Source organism: Macrobrachium rosenbergii, chromosome 19, assembly GCF_040412425.1.
Source record: "Macrobrachium rosenbergii isolate ZJJX-2024 chromosome 19, ASM4041242v1, whole genome shotgun sequence".
Taxonomy (NCBI): domain Eukaryota; kingdom Metazoa; phylum Arthropoda; class Malacostraca; order Decapoda; family Palaemonidae; genus Macrobrachium; species Macrobrachium rosenbergii.
Window position 1 is genome coordinate 28,936,657 of NC_089759.1, and position 17,500 is coordinate 28,954,156.

The following is a 17,500-nucleotide window of genomic DNA, read 5'->3' on the forward strand; positions in this document are numbered from 1 at the left end:
TGCCTACCTTAAAATTTAAACATTTTACAAAGTTCTTTTGATATGAAAGGATCAAGTTTATACATCCCCTGACTGATATTCATATTATGGCTGTAACTTTCTTTTATAAAGCTAGATTCAATAATATTCCTTTCCAGTGCGTTATTGGACTGTAACAATCCTTTTTACCCCTTCCCAGTTGATAGCATGATTGTTCTCACTTACATGTACGAAAATATCACTGTTCCCCTGTGCATATCTCACACATTTTTTATGCTGTTCTATTCTCTTTTCCAGTGCTTTACCCGTTTAGCCGATATAAAAGTTGTCACAAGATTTACATAAAATTTTATATACACACCCTTTAGTATTGTCGGGGGAGCTCTTGATAAGTGCGTTTCATTGTTTTATTGTTCTTAAATGCGACATGAACACCAAAATTCTTAAGAAGATGGGGGGATATCTTTCATATTATTGTTATACGGTAGTACAAGCAAATTTGTTGTGTTGTAAGGTTCTTTTTGGTTTTGATACAGTGTTTTTTGCCACTTCTAATGCATTGTTTAATACACTGTCAGGATATTTCAGTTTCTTGCCTGTATCTTAATCTTATCTATTTCCTCATCAATATATTCAGGGCTACATACACGTAATGTTCTTAAAAACATAGGTGAATACACTGATTTCTTAACCTTACTGCTTTGTCCGGAATAGAAATGCACGTAGGAAACCTACTAATATTTTTTAATATTACTGATGAGTGTTCCAACCCCGCCTCCCTGACACCTGTCAGGTGTGGAACTGTAGTCTGGTCGGTGCATTTCTCAGTATTGTCCCCTGAGAGTATATTGTGATTTTTAGCCTGAGTTTGGAAGGCCACTCCTACCTTGACACCGGTCTGTGGGCGGATCTGTAGTCTCAAACGATTGTGTATGTTCGTCAGTACTGTTTCTGTAGTATATGTATTTGTGACTTCTAATACAATCAGTCCTTCGTCAATGGCTTGGAAATAAAGTCGAAACCGGTCAGGACCCCTGTCTCTTATTTTTCACCTGTGGTAATGTGTGATATGTGTAATATATATATATATATATATATATATATATATATATATATATATATATATATATATATATATATATATATATATATATATATATATATATATATACATCATACATTACCACAGGTGAAAAATATGAATTGTAGAATTACAGTTGGGTTGTTTTTGTTTTGTCTTGAATCCTATTTTTAAGTAGGCAGGCTATCGGAAAGCAGAGTGAGTAAGCCACCTGAGCGCAATCAGCCTCAGTATCTTGAGAAGGCAACGATAGTTTATCGGAGTTTTTGGTGGTTGGGAGCGTAAATTTCAAGTGGGAGGGGAATACCGAAGGTCATTGTGATTGATTTTACTTGTTGGAGATCTTAAACCTGCCTTTTTTTAATTTTTATTTTGACCTCTTGTTGAATATCTGTCAGAGTTGTGTGACGCCTGTGGTCATTCTTTAGAAAATACAGTAAAGTACCTTCTTTAGGATGTATGTTTCTCTCTCTCTCTCTCTCTCTCTCTGAGCAACTCTAGTACATGAACCCAACTCGATCTGTCACCGTTCATCTAAATCCTGTCAGATCTGACAGTGGTTTTAATAACTACTACAGATTACGTCCGAATTCTCATGTGAGCAAGGTAAAGATACGAGAAGGCCTGGACGAGGTAGTGTGAAGGCCAGTCTCTAGACCTTGGCTAATATCATACCTGACGAGTGATTGAGCCAACCTAGAGGTAAATTTCCTTTGCTCAGTCCGAAGGTGCAGTGGTAGTAATTTCTAAATAAGACAGAAACCTTTATGATTTGGCTCTGAAAGCACACTGAGCAAAGAATTGGTAGCCCTTCTAGTTATGTGAAAATTCCAAATGCTAAATGTTTGGATTTTAGACTTTTTTTAAGTAATTCAGCTATTACTTAAGTAATGTCAAGTTCTTGATTAACATACGAAAAAACACGTAGATTATACGGAATCACATCCTTTGCTTAAGTCATAAAGCTTACAACAAAAGCAGTACAATATTGTGTATAAAAAAAAAACTCTAATTAGTACTCGCCTAACCGGTCAGGTACCCAGGTAAAACCAGCCTGTTAGATATATACTCGTAAAGTGCCCCAGTTTAGACTCGCTCTGTTGCTACGCAAAATCTCTTTCTTGGGCGAACTTGCAGGAATTGTTATTTGAAGATGAAGGGGCCATCTTATTTTTTGTTTTTGCTGGAATTGCTATTTGAAGATGACAGGGCCTTCCTATTTTTTTTTTTTGTAGGGATTGTTATTTGAAGATGATGGGGCCTTGTATTTTTGTTTTGCAGGAATTGTTGTTTGAAGATGACGGGTCCTTCCTTTTTTTTTTTTTTTGTAGGAACTGTTACTTGTAGATGACGGGACCTTCCTATTTTTTTTTTTTTGTAGGAATTATTATTTAAAGATGACGGGCCTTCCATTTTTTTTTGCAGGATTTGTTATTTGAAGATGAAGGGGTCTTCCTATTTTGTTTTTTAAGTGGAGCCAGTAACCACTCACTTAATTTCTAGGTCGCATCTTTTTTCTTTGTATTTCGTTACTAAATGTGCGGTTCCTGCCAGGTAATTTAATCGATGGAGTATATGGTTTTTGTATGTATCTTTTATTATATTTTTGTTAATTTACATTTTATTTATTCGTTATTTTCTAGACTTTTGTGTTTCTCTTGTGGCCATTTTGATAATATTTTCCCACTTTCATTCATAAACTGCGGCTGCTGTTTGTTTGATAATTTACCTTTAATTTTTTTGTTTTCGTTTGTTCTCTTTCCCCATCTCCCTTAGGAGTATTCTAATAATAATAATAATAATAATAATAATAATAATAATAATAATAAAATTCCGACCTCCATGTACACTGCTGTTGTTGACTCGTGTATTTTGTTATGAAAAGCATTGGATGTAATGGAATCTTAGAGATACACATTCACCTGGTCTACGTAAGACAGCGGCCAGCATGCAATGACCTTTGAACTTCCCGAATCCCTTAGTGATAACCTGGAACGCTTAGTGCTGGACCGGTGCTGTTTCTTCTGACCTAGGTACGAATTCTGGGGTGGAGGCAGAGTTTATTTTTTTTTTTTTTTTTTGCACGTAATTCCCAAATTCGTATTGAAAAGGTTATAGGGGGAATTTTATATACAGCAAAAAGGGAATCTTTCTTTGGAGCTTTTTTTTTGCACGTAATTCTCAAATACGCATTAAAAAGGTTATAGGGGAAATTTTATATAAAGCATTAAGGGAATCTTTCGTTGGAGGCGGAAGTTTTTTTTTGCTCGTAATTCCCAAATTCGTATTAAAAACGTTATAGGGGAAATCTAATTTAAAGCAAAAAGGGAATCTTTCGTTGGAGGCGGCAGTTTTTTTTTTTTTTTTGCACGTGATTCCCAAATTCGTATTAAAAATGATTTAGAGGAAATTTTGTGTAAATAAAGATAGGGATTCGAGGAGATGAGAATTCATTGCATGTTGGCAGTTGCGTTGACGTTACTGATTGTGAAACCTGAAGGGTTATTGATACAGTCATGTTTCTTAGAATTCGACAAGTTTGGTTACTGTTAGCTGTCGTGTTAATTACAAGTTTGGATGCTGTTAGCTGTCACGTTTCCCAAAAGTTTCGTTATTGATAGTTGTCATGTTTTCTACAAGTTTAGTTATCGTTAGTTGTCATGTTTCCTACAAGTTTACAATAAGGTATTTTTCACAGGAAGTCAGTGATGCATAACGTTACAATAATACCATAAGTAGTATCAGCAATAGGTACCTCCAGTAGCATTGCATTCGGCTCTATCCGTTGGGCTGAGTCCCGAGGTCCACACCATGTCTTCTCTCCGTCTCTCCTTACCACACTCTAATTGTAATTATGTTGGTAGCCGCGCGTTCGAATACTGTTATTAGTCTTGTCGAGACGCCAGGGATTATATGTCCCAGAATTTGCGGTTAGTTTGAGTAGTAATTGTAGTATAAATGACGGTACGGTAGCTCTTTGTTGGGTGAGTCGGCAGAGCTGTGGACTGGCACTCGCTGGGCCGGAGTCCGATTCCCCGGCCGGCTGATGAGGAGTTAGAGGAATTTATTTCTGGTGATAGAAATTCATCTCTCGCTATAATGTGGTTCGGATTCCACAATAAGCTGTAGGTCCCGTTGCTAAGTAACCAATTGTTTCTTAGCCACGTAAAATAAGTCTAATCCTTCGGGCCAGCCCTAGAACTGTTAATCAGCTCAGTGGTCTGGTAAAACTAAGGTATACTTAACTTTTTCTGTGTTTTCCAGGGCTGGGACAGTTTTTATAGAATATTCTTCTTACCATCAAATTACTTCATGCCCTGTTCGTATAGAATATTCTCTTAACATCAAATTTCGTTATACTCTGTTGCTATAGAATATTCTCATTATCAAATTTCGTTAATACTCTGTTGCTATAGAATATTCTCAACATCAAATTTCGTTATTCTCATATGCTAAAAGAGCTCAGCATCTTAGTTCCATGCTAGTGAACACAAACTTCGAAGCCAAATACGTAATTTTAGTGTATTGAAAATACTTTACTGAATCCTTATGTAGATATTTTAATATTAAACTGTGTGATGTTCAGCGTGGGTGATTTTTTAAATTTATCTTTTGCCAGTGTTATATATTTGCGTAGGTTAAACGTGTAGGTGATTTATTACATGGCACTAGAGATGCCTCTCTCTCTCTCTCTCTCTCTCTCTCTCTCTCTCTCTCTCTCTCTCTCTCTCTCTCTCTCTCTCTCTCTCTCTCTCTCATTGTTTTGTAATACAGCAGTGAATCGATGCCTATCAGGTCTTTAAAAGAGTATTTTATGTATCGACCGTATATCATTGAATAGACTTCAGTAGTTGTAGTAGTTCTTGTTCCATAAAAAGTAGAAAATAATTAGCAAAAAAAAAGTAGCGGCAACAGCAATCGACATTTAGAAAACCATGGAAGATTATATCACTAAGAGTTTCCATCAGCTACCGTGGCGATTCTGACCAGAGGTCTAAAAGTAGTAGCGAAAAGAAGAAGAAGAAGAAGAAGAAGAAGAAGAAGAAGAAGAAGAAGAAGAAGAAGAAGAAGAAGCAAGCAAGCAAGTTAGTGGGAAAGAAATCACCATAAAAGATTTACTCTGAAGGGAATTCTCCTCGAAGAGGGTCTGCCAAAGTGGCTGGCAGGGTACATTTTATTACCACTTAGCTTTTACCTGCTGATGCACAGTCCCATCAACTTTTACCTGGCTCTGCTGCTGCCGCCGCTGCTTCTGCAAAGAGGCGATGGGGCTTGATGGGCTTGATGGGCTTTCCGTTCTGGTGGGAAGGGGTTTAGCATAACAAGTATTTGGGGGATTTTCGGGTACTGCTGTAGCTACTGTTCCCAGGCCAAGGAGAGCTTGGGAGTGGAACCGATTTTGCACGCCTCGCGAGAGTTGAAGAGGAAACTGCGTGATTTGCGTGAACTATGTACAACGCACGCACACGCACACACACCCACACCACACCCACACCCACACCCACACCCACACCCACACATATGTATATATACATATATAGCCTATACATACATACATAAATTTATATATACATATTATAGATATATATATATATATATATATATATATATATATATATATATATATATATATATATATATATATATATATATATATATTCATTCGCATACATACACGTACATGTATTAATGTGATCTCTTACTTACAATGTTGGTCGACAAATAACGAGATCTTTACCTTCTTTCCCAAGCACCATTATTATTATTATTATTATTAGTATTATTATTATTATTATTATTATTATTATTATTATTATTATTATTATTATTATTATTATTATTATTATTCGGAAGATGAACCCTATTCATATGGGGGGTGTGTCATTGGCGTGAAATTCAAGCTTCCAAAGAATATGATGTTCATTCGAAAGGAGTAGCAGTACCGGTACGTACGATTTGCACAATTTTCAAGAAGCCATTTTGCCATCCTTGGCTTGCCAATATCGTAGATGACGATGGATATTTTACGGACGTCTTCCTATATCAAGCGTAGCGGCGATTTGCCTCGAAGGCAGTGCAATAGTGTGATTTCCGTTATTGACGGGAAGTCCATATTGAAACTGACAGGTCCCGAGTTCAGGTGAGTGGATTGAAATTATTACTTGGATTTGCATTTTGCCTTCAGGAATTTGACTTCTGATTTGAGTGTTTCTTTCGTTACTTGGTTTTGTTTTTTCTTTGTGTATGTTTGTGTTTTTATTAATCCTCTTATTTGTATGACGTTTTGTTTTCTGTTTGCATTTTGTAAAAAAAAATTATGCATTTTGCGTTAGTATTTTTTCGTCTGTTTCGTGTTTGTTTTTATGTTTGTTATTGCTTTCTTCTCTTCGTTTTTTTTTGAGTTATCATTAATCGTTTTTCCTTCCTTTGTCAGTTCTGAGGGATGAGTTATCTCGTTCCTTTGCATTGTACAAGAACATACTAATGTACGCTTTGCCTGCATGTGTTTCGAATCGAGACAAAAGTTTGTGTCGAATGTCGTTGAGGAATTGCTGTGTTTTTGTTTTAAATACTAAGATTAGTATTTAGAATTCTCAAGATTTTTATTGCAGTGGTCCCGTTTCCATGTTGGTAAAAACTGGACTAAAATGTTTTGATTAGTAACGGAAGTTAATGTGTGTCAAATGTACATAAATGTTCTGTTACTCTGCTGTCATTCAGTTATGAATTATGAATGTTGCGAAAAGATTAGTTGAAGTGTAGATTGTTTTTATTCAAAATCCATACACAGGAGTTTTAACCTTTTCAGTTCGGATAACTTTAAGTAAACTTTGGATATTGAATGAAACTAGTAATGGTGTATTCAACCCTGCTGAGCTGATCCCCGCCTCCTCTGTCTTCAGCTTCCCCATCTCCTCCCCATCCTCCTCCTACCCTCTTTCCTCCTCCACCCCTTCCACCTTCTCCTCCTCATTTCGGCCTCCCCCTGCTCCTCCTCTCCTTTTTCCTCTTTTACCTTCTCTTCCTCCTTTCGGACTCCCCTTTTTTGCCTCTTCCACCCCTTCCACCTTCTCTTCCTCATTTCGGCCTCTCCCTCCTCCTCCTCCTCCTCCTCCTCCTCCTCTCCTTTTTCCTCTTTTACCTTCTCTTCCTCCTGTCGGACTTCCCTCTTTCCTCTTCCATCACTTCCACCTTGTCTTCCTCATTTCGGCCTCCTCCTCCTCCTCCTCCTCCCTCCTCCTCCTCCTCTCCTTTTTCCTCTTTTACCTTCTCTTCCTCCTTTCGGACTCCTCTCTTTCCTCTTCCACCCCTTTCGCCTTCTCTTCCGCATTTCGGCCTTCCCCTTCTTCCTCTTCTACCTTCTCTTCCTCCTTTCGGACACCCCTCTTTCCTCTTCCACCCCTTCCACCTTCTCTTCCTCGTTTCAGCCTCTTCCTTCACCTCCCCTCTCTCTGCTCTTGTGCACCCCCTCCCCCCCACGCTTCCACCCAGCTCATCCTCACCTCCTTCCGAGTGGCCGTTCTCCTCATCCTCTGTCGAATCCCCATCCTTCCAACCTTCCTGCCTCCGTCAAAAGGCGGTGCCAACGAAGCTGACGACCTGTTGATGACCTCTCCAGGGCTGTGTAAGAGTGGGCGTGGCCATGATGACGAGGGTGCTGGAGGTCACGTGAGGTCGAAATCTTAACGACGACGCCAAAAGCCGCCAAGCTGACGCCTCACACCAACACGGAGGCTGTGGAGGTCAGTGCTTGTGTGAGTTTGTGAGTGACCTTTTTTTTAACTCTCCGTGTTGACCTTTCTCTACTAGGCTTTTCTTTCTGGCGTCGGTGATCATTCGTGAAGAGGAGAGCGTCCTTTTTAACTCCTATGCCTTGTAAATGGTTATGTTTAAAAGTCGTGTTTTGTAATTGTGGGTTTGTGGAAGTTGTGTCACGTAATTTTTCACACAAATAAGACGTAACACTGTGCAAAAATTGATTGTCATGTACATCATTAAATTTAAAAGTCGTGCTTTGTATAGTGTGTGCGTGAAAATTGTGTTATGCAAATTTTCACACGAAAAAGACTTAACACAGTGCAAAAATTATGACATAAGCGTCTACCCTTACAGGGAAAACTGTACTGAAAATACTATTTCGAAACTGTAACTTAGTGCCAGGTAATTGTAAGACATGGTTTTATCATCCTGATCCAGATATTCACTTACAAGATGCTGTGAATTTTTATTTGATCTATCGCCGTACACACAGCCAGGATTCCGTCTGTGGTATTGCGTGGCTGTGTGCCAACGAAGAGTTGTTTTAAGAGGTTTTTCTCATGCGCTTGGAGGATTCATGGGCGTGGCGGTAATGCAAGAGATTCGTCAGGACCCTCTCGTTGTTGCCTTTTTGCTATTTTGTATTTGAGGTCTCTCGTTTTCGCTTCCGTTTGGTGTTCTTTCTGGAATCTCTCATTGTTTTTTTCTTCCGATTTCTTGTGTTGTTTTACACGGCGGCATTTCATTATGAGAGAAAGTTAATTTTAGATTGACGAAGATTTGAGTTTTTCTGTTTCTCGTAATTCATATTATTAACACCCCCCCCCACTCGATATAAAAAAAAATTCCATGGCACAAGGTGCAACGCCAAATTAGTTACACCACGGAATCAATCGGTCCATCATTCCTGTGGGCGATTACTTCTCATCATGTCCGGTTAATTGATTTTTGTTTCAATCCTGATTTGATGGTAGAATTTTAGTCTTTTGTTCCCTTTGGAATGGGCTGGTTTTACGTGAAATTAGAGGTTTGTAATGGCATGTTTTCAGCGTAGATATTTTTCAGTGAGAAAATCAATGTCGAACATCCCAGCGGTAACTGTGTTCCCCAGGTTACCGTTATTCGCCTCTAGGTAGAAAAACAAATTATACCTTCAGGTGTTGCTAGCAGTTTATGGTATATTCTTGTCTGTAATTTGTCTGACTGTGGAAAAGCAAGTAATGCTTTGAAGGGTCGTTGCTGTTTTTCAACTACAGAATATGAGAAGGGGACAGGACTCTATATTATTTCAGCTTTTGCTCCGTCTGAAGCTGTAGGAGGCCCCACCATCTAGCTGCCATGATTTATCTTGCTGCTGAAGGACGTGGCTCCACTGGGTAGCCCCATGGCAATTACCAGTCTCCAAGGAGGCAGGTAATTGCGCTCCGAAGGTTTCAGTGTGGTGGACGTTGCTTTGAAAGAACAGCAACCACCGAACGGTTCTACTGACTTGGGCCAAGTTGCTCACAAACGATAAGTAACTCTGCTGGTTGAACCACAAAAAAATTCAGCCTGTAGTGTGAGTAAAGGCAATGGCACCTATACATCTTTCAGGGTGCTTTTTTTTATATTTAACGAAATGTGCGACTTTCATTCTTGTTCTCTTTCCTTTTTGATGTTAGAAAATTGTTTTTAAAATGCGTTGAAAAAAGCGATTCAGAGTCCATGCATTGGTTTCCTAGGCGTATTTTAAATAAAAAAAATGTGTAGATTTTTTTATACATTTATTCATTTATTGAAGATTGTTTGAAGCAAGATATTTAAATTTCTTAGCCAGTGTAATCCATATTTCCAGTTTTTTTTAATCATAAAACAGATTAACCCTATTAAAGATATATTTCTCGTACTGTTAGATCTTTGTAATCTCTTAATTTGTCATGACTGTGCATGGGAAATGTGGTAACACTCTCAAAAGAAATGTAGTTATGCCAGGAGTCTTGTAGTTAGAATTAATAAAAAATGAGGCGAGGAGAGAACGAGAGAGAGAGAGAGAATCAGGTTAATGGTTTCGCTTAGATGTGGTGAGGACTATCTCGTCGAGGTTCTTCCGTCTTGAATTGTGATATATCGGTATCTGTGTTGAAGGAGATCTGATTTCTAATGTCTGTTTTATTGTTTTTTTTTCTCTCTCTCTCTCTCTCTCTCTCTCTCTCTCTCTCTCTCTCTCTCTCTCTCTCTCTCTCTCCTTCCTTTCACCCGAAGTTGCGACCCACAACGATCTTCAAACAATAAAGTACGTAATTCTCTGTGAAGGTAAATTTTTACCTTTCCTTTTCTGGTCCGACCCACAACTATCTTCAAACAATAAATTACGCAATTCTCTGTTAAGGTGAATTTTTACCTTTCCTTTTCTGGTGCGTTTTGGGAGAGAGAATATACTTGCAGCAATTGTTCCTCCTTTGATGGAATCTGCTATTTTTCCGGCTGATCGTTTCACGTCATGTTGTCAGATCTGACTTTGATACAGGATGTAATTTTCCAGATTGGGTGTCAGGGACACTCTCTGTCGAGATGGCCCAACTAACAATTACCATCACACCTTTCCCCTTCTGGAAGGGTATTCAGAAATTCGGTCAACTTTTTTATATGTTGATTGTAACTTCTTGGTAAAATGCACCTAAGAAACATTTCCCCAGGATAGAGGCTATGAATGATAGTGATGAAGGACGTATGCTCTCAGATTGTGTGTCAGGTGTATCGCGAGAACAAGGCAAAGATCTCAAATTCTAAAGTATGTGATGGTAAATTTGAAAATATGACTTTCTTGATTTTGTGAATGCGCAAAATTTTATAGCATTCTTTTTAACTCTGGTTGTCTCATGTGGTCTTGGGGTCGACAAGTCTCCCCCGATATTGAAGGTCAGTTATACTCTCTGCTTGCTTTGTGAAGTTACGTAGTTCTGTTTGGTTGTAGTTTGTAGGTCAAGGAGACAATTTTTCTGGACAAATGTTTGCGGTTGGTCTGACAGCCGACGCACATACCTTGCTAACGATACGATATACTCGTATATAACTTTTTCTAAATTTTTATTCTGTTTTCATGGCGACATTATGAGTGTGCAGTGTTTGTTAGGTCGTCAGAGCTGATGAGTTCGAGTTAGAGGAATTTGTTTAAAATCTTTTTTTTTTTATCTGAACAGTATTTTCACGCTTTTGTGTGGAGCCCAACGCCGTTAAGACTCCCAAATTATTAGGAGATTGCGACATTAAAAAAGCTTTACTGAAGATGAACCCATGACAGGGTTCGAAAGCTTTTGTAACGTTTTTATGAAATCAACATAATTCACCACTGAATATTATTGTCGACCTGATATACAGCATATCCCGTTCTCGATCTAGAGGAGAAAGACCTACTAGTCATTATCCCATGCAGTTTTAGACCTTTAATAATAACGATGCACGACAAAGGTTGCATTCAGTAAAGCTTTTTTAATGTCGCAGTCTGATAATGACTAGTGCTAATAATTGCTGCACCCTATTTGAAACGATAGTGTGACGCCAAGCGGCTGGTAATCCGCTTACCCTTGCTCAATGGCCTTCTCGAAAGCTTCAATAACGTTGAGATGAATTGTCGATATTGTTGCAGGATTCCCTAATTTTGGAAATATTTTCTGCGAGATTGATCGTCTGAGAAATCGTGGTCATCCGTCGTATAAAATCATGTTAGTTGCGACGTGATCGTTATCTGTGAAGGATAAAAGATCTTCTTTTCCTTTTCTAATGATTTTCTCAATGATCTCTGTAAGATGAAGGCGTCGGTGATAGATTGGTCTGTTATTAGGGAGATACTATAGTTCCTCAGCTTTGTCATTTCATTAGGTTGGTGTCATCCGAATCAGTGCGATGTCCCAGAGTGGATCCGGATTTCTTAATTCGAATCCTGATTTTAGAATATATTGATGAGTTTTGTGCTGATGTATATCGCATATCCTGTCAAGGGTTAGGATGAGTAGACTGATCCCTTTACTTTGAGAGAACCAGTACAACTTACTGGTGTTGTATCGTATATCCTGTCAAAGATTAGGATGAGTAGACTGAACCCTTTACTTTGAGAGGACCAATACAATTTACTATGTTGTATCGTGTATCCGATTAGGATGAGTAGGCTGATCCCTTTACTCTGAGAAGACAAGTACAACTTACTGATGTTGTATCGTATACCCTGTCAGGGATTAGGATGAGTAGACTGAGCCCTGTACTCTGAGAAGACAGATACAGCCTACTGATGTTGTATCGTATATCCTGTCAAGGATTAGGATGAGTAGACTGAGCCCTGTACTTCGAGAGGACCAATACAACTTACTGATGTTCACCTTATGAGGAGAAAACTTCGATTTGTTTTTAGGGTGTTTATTTCCACTCTCCTCTTCTTTACCTCGAATGTTGGTTTCGAAACTCTGTAATTCGCCTTAGGCCATTGGTAATTCAGACGCTACCCCGCAGGTCCTAATCCACCTGGATTTTGGTGGGAGCAGGCTAAGGATTTCCAATTTCCTCTTCTCTTGGAGAGTGGGTTGAATTAATCGTGCTATGTGTGGAATGGAAAGGATGGAATGTTGGTTAGTTTGGGGTTTTAATTAAAATCGTACAAGTGGGAATATGCTTGTCGGGGATTTCTTCAGTGAAATGGGCATGGGTTGATGTTTGTTACTTGATTGAAAATTCTTGGGTCTTGTTAGTCATAATGGCTGGTTCCTCGATGGCCTTAGGGAGCTATGTAGATAGGTATTTATAGAAGCTATAGGAGCTGTGTAGTGACATGTCTGCTTTACGTTCGTGCATTGCTTTGCTAATGAAGGAATGGAGTTTCCGCTTGATTCATAACTTTTTCTGTTGACATGTTGATGCGGGCTACAGTTTGCGAGGTATTATATTGAATCATATATTTTGTGGCATTTTCACAAAATACTGAATGTTAGAGCGTTGCAGTTTTAATTATGATTTAGTATTATATATGTTTTCAAGTTATTATGACTAAGCTTTGATCACCCGAGTTTGTTATTTCTCTCTCTCTCTCTCTCTCTCTCTCTCTCTCTCTCTCTCTCTCTCTCTCTCTCTCTCTCTCTCTCTCTCTCTCTCACACACACACACACACACATACACATATCTGCGACTTACAACACTTAACAAACCACTAGGTATATAGAAAGTGCTCTGCAAACGTCAACAGGGGCACAGTGGGTTTAAGGAAATTTCCTAAACCGTGTTTTAGTCATCTAGAATAGGACTTATCCTACTCGGTTGCGAACGAAAATGCTACAGTCACACGTCGATGACCTGAGAGAGAGAGAGAGAGAGAGAGAGAGAGAGAGAGAGAGAGAGAGAGAGAGAGAGAGAGAATAGGATTCAATCCACTTGGGAATCAAGCGTTATATCTACTCGTGTGGAGCCATTCATTACGTCTTCGTCAAGAAATCTTTATCGTGGAGAACTCCTGTTTCACAAAAACCGTATCTTAGGAATGGTGTCTCTTCGGTAGGGTAAGGATTACTTCGTCTACGTAATAATTGACACATTTTGCGGAAGAATGTTGATCACTCGCGGTAATTATTTTTCAATCTCTCTCTCTCTCTCTCTCTCTCTCTCTCTCTCTCTCTCTCTCTCTCTCTCTCTCCAGGTGAGATCCACAACAATCAGGTAACAGCCAGGATTGTAAGGAAACACTGCTCCTCGATTGTGAGCCGAGAGTGGAACCAAAAACCTTGTGCCAAGAGAGAGAGAGAGAGAGAGAGAGAGAGAGAGAGAGAGAGGCTCATCCTCTCCTCTAGAGACTATCTTCCTCTTCTGGTACTTTTTTCCTCTTTCTTCATTTTGCGGCTTCTTTCTGGAGTAGGGGAGGTTCTTTAACTTCTGAGATTGGTTTTGTTTCAAGGGTTCCTTTCTCTAGGGAGTTTTGTCAAGGGAAGAAATAGGAAGGGCCTTGTGGACTCTCTCTCTCTCTCTCTCTCTCTCTCTCTCTCTCTCTCTCTCTCTCTCTCTCTCTCTGTAGATATATATATATATATATATATATATATAAATATATATATATATATTTATATATTATACATATATATTTGTATATATACATACATACAATATGCATACATATATATGTGTATATATATATATATATATATATGTGTGTGTGTGTGTGTGTGTGTATGTGTGTGAGTCAGGTTGTCATGTTTCATTCACACGTGTGGGAGTCAGTTGTCATGTTTAATTCATATGTGTATGAGACAAGTTGGCATGTTTGGTATATATGTATGTGAGTCAGGTTGTTGTGTTTCTTACATATGTATTTGAGTTAGGTTGTCATGTTTCATACATATGTATGTGTCAGGTGGAATTCCGCCATTCAGATCTTACCTGTGTTTTCACTTCCATAGATCTCCACTCATCACAAGATTGCAATGTATAATCACTTTGTAAATTTACAAATATCTACCATGTTAATACACGTTCAAGTAAATATACAGGTAAAGTAATCAGGTGACACTGGCTCTTAAGCTGTAGGCCTTGGTTCTGTCCTTATGTTATGACTCTCTCTCTCTCTCTCTCTCTCTCTCTCTCTCTCTCTCTCTCTCTCTCTCTCTCTCTCTCTCTCTCTCTCAGAGCTACCTCTTATAATAATACCGGTTTGTCTGAATGGAGCCTGTCAGGTCCTCATGTCCTTGTATACGTCCAGCTGTACTTGAAAATTGTTGAGTATTATCGTTTTTTTTTTTTTTTGGCACAGGAAGAAGAGAAGATGCATCTATTTACTTATCATGTACTTGTTCATAATACATTAGACCTCCATATGCTTTGTATAATTTTGCTTGCTCCGTTTTACTTTTCCTTCGGATCCCGTTGGTGTGCGTCTTCATAAAGTTATCGTTTAAGTTATACGTGTAACAATTTATATTCATCTCTTGATGAATTATAAATGTGACTGTCGTGAACATTTTTTTTTCACATTATTTTGAGTGAATGAAATGTATGCCGATTTGAAGTTATTAATATCTCTATTACAGCTATTTTAAAAAAATTTTTAAAGTCTTAACCAAGGTTTTACAGGTGTGCCTTATGTTGATGGCCTTGAAGTGTGGTAGTGTGCAAGTATGCTGTCGTTGTAGTAGCTATTTGCTTTAAAGCTAAATGGGTGACTGCTAATATTTTTATACATTTAGTGTGCACTTTAAGTGGCGTTATCAGTGAATTACGTGGCTCATAGCTCAGTACCTGGATTCAGCTTGCTAAAGGCGGGTATCGGTTAGAGAGGCTAAGCCTGGTTGGACGGCTGGACGACGGCGATGAGTCTATCACCGTAGACTGTCGCTGTTACACAAAAATGGATACAACCTTAGGGGGGAGAGTGCCGTCAGTACACCTGACGTGGTGTGCTTTAGGTGATTCTAAAAGGTGTTTGCCATGCCCCTTCGGCCCCTAGCTGCACCCACGATTTAGCCTGTTACTTTTCCCAACAATTGTTCCATAGTGCAACCGCGAGGTTTTCCTCCTTTTACACCTTTCAAACCTTTTTACTCTCAGTTCCCGTGTCAGCGCTGAATGACCTCATAGGTTCCAGCGCTTGGCCTTTGGCCTAAATTCTACATTCTCTCTTATTCTACCTTAATTCCGGCTTCCGTTTTTCTATCTCACTGAGATTTTAGGGGGACAACTTTGTTGCTGGCTCATTTATATATTTTTTAAGGACTTCTGGTTATTGTGAAGAGATCTGATAATTTTATGTGTCCTTTCTTATCTTATTTATGGCAATGTTAATTCCATTAGTAATTAAATCTCTTCGCTTTTACCTTTTTTAAACATTGATCATTTTTAGAATATCTATTTTTAAACTTAATGTATATTTCGTTTGCATTTTGATTAATTCTCACCATAGCGCAAAATGACCCTGTGGGTCCCAGTGACTGGTTTTGCGCCTAAATTTCATAATCCATTCCATTTCATCTTGCTATCCAACTTCTCTAATTATTACTTCTTAGTGACGAGTTTTCTCCCAGTTCCACCTGTAGATCCTTATGCTTCATCTCCTTTATTTTTTGGATCTCTAGATCTTGCTGTCCTACCCCTCTAACTCCCATTTTTCACTGTCTCCAGCGCTGAATAGCCGAAAGTGGCCCACAGTGCTAGGCTTGACCGCCATGGTTTCTTGAAATCATAAAACTTATAGGGATATACTTAGCGATTTATTTTAAAGCAAGCTTGTGACTCCCTATATTTATAGGAATAAGGATGTTATTGCCTTGTTCATCAGACGGTGTTGTCAGTTATTGTTGGAATATTGTGTTTGCGAATACTTTATCTTTCCCAACAAACTGGAGATTTTCACTACCGTCGTAAGATCTCCAGAATGCCCAGCGTCAGATTTCTTCTCTTGGGTCTACAGATGGAGCGCAGTTGTTGGGGCCACTTTGTTTGTAAGAGGTTGTAGTGTTACCTGCAAGGATCTTGATTCTGTATCTTTGTTTAGACCTTGAAGTTATTACATTTACTTATATGTATATGTTTATTAATTGGTAGTGTTTTCACGTTTATTTAAATTTTTTTACTCGGTGTACGTCTGGGCATTCTGTTTTGTGGAAATCTACAAAGCAAGGTAACAGATTTTTTGCCTTTTAGTTTTCTGTAAAAAAAAACTGTTGTGGCGGCTTTGTCTGTCCGTTCGCCCTTAGATCTGAAAAACTACTGAGGCTAGAGGGCTGCAAATTGGTATCTTGGTCATCCACCCTGCAATCATCAAACTTACCAAATTGCAGATCACTAGCCTCAGCGGTTTTGTTTTATTCAAGGTTAAGGCTTCGTGCGTCTGGCAGCGCTTTTCGGAGGCGTGCGACGCAACCTTACTCCACCGCATCTGGGGAGTAACTGGGCGTTGCGAGGTGGTAGCTGAAAGTTTTAAACAGCATTATACGTTGTACAGAAAACTCGATTGCACCGGAGAAACTTCGGCGCATTTTTTACTTGTTTAATATTGATATGTAAGTTTATTGAATTATAATAATAACCAACAATAATAATAATAATAATAATAATAATAATAATAATAATAATAATAATAATAATATTAATAATAATAATAACAGATTGCCCTTGTACTTAACACTGGTTTAGGTAAAGCTTGGACACAGATTACAAATAAAAAGATTACCCGCCATTAGTCACTTCCTGGTCCTTGTGGCGCGGTGGTATTGCTTGCAACCGAGGAACCCGCGTTCGATCATAGAAACGGGCGAAGAACGGGACGGTATGGGTGGGTTTACCCGAAAAATTTAGCTTGTTTCTGTTGAAAGGAAATACTTGAGTAGATGGTTACCTTGTTGGTAGCCTGATGTTGCTGGTTGTAGGTGTTGTTAAGAAAGAAAGGGAGAAAAAAATGATGTTAGTGAACATCTCCTCTATATACATATATGCATATACACATACATATACATATATATATACATGCACACACATATACAGTATATATATATATATATATATATATATATATATATATATATATATATATATATATATATATATATATATATATATATATATATATATATATATAATATATAATTATATAGGTAGGTAAACCTCACATTACCGGTTTGAAACCATTCATAAGCTTCTCTCTCTCTCTCTCTCTCTCTCTCTCTCTCTCTCTCTCTC

At 38.4% G+C, this 17,500-nt stretch overlaps 1 protein-coding gene across 20 annotated transcripts in view; it reads left to right on the forward strand.

The window, feature by feature from the left end:
* Nucleotides 1–17,500, forward strand: part of Ptpmeg (protein tyrosine phosphatase Meg) — a 445,326-nt gene that overhangs the window by 68,830 nt on the left and 358,996 nt on the right. For 9 of the 20 annotated variants that reach the window (XM_067121392.1, XM_067121414.1, XM_067121404.1 and 6 more), the window contains one exon: nucleotides 7,680–7,803. The exons of 8 other annotated variants lie outside the window; for them this stretch is intronic. The gene's annotated coding sequence lies outside the window, so the exon portion shown is untranslated. Of the gene's footprint in view, nucleotides 1–7,679; nucleotides 7,816–17,500 lie in introns of all 20 variants that reach the window. 3 more of the 20 variants (XM_067121391.1, XM_067121396.1, XM_067121416.1) reach the window with 1 other exon arrangement.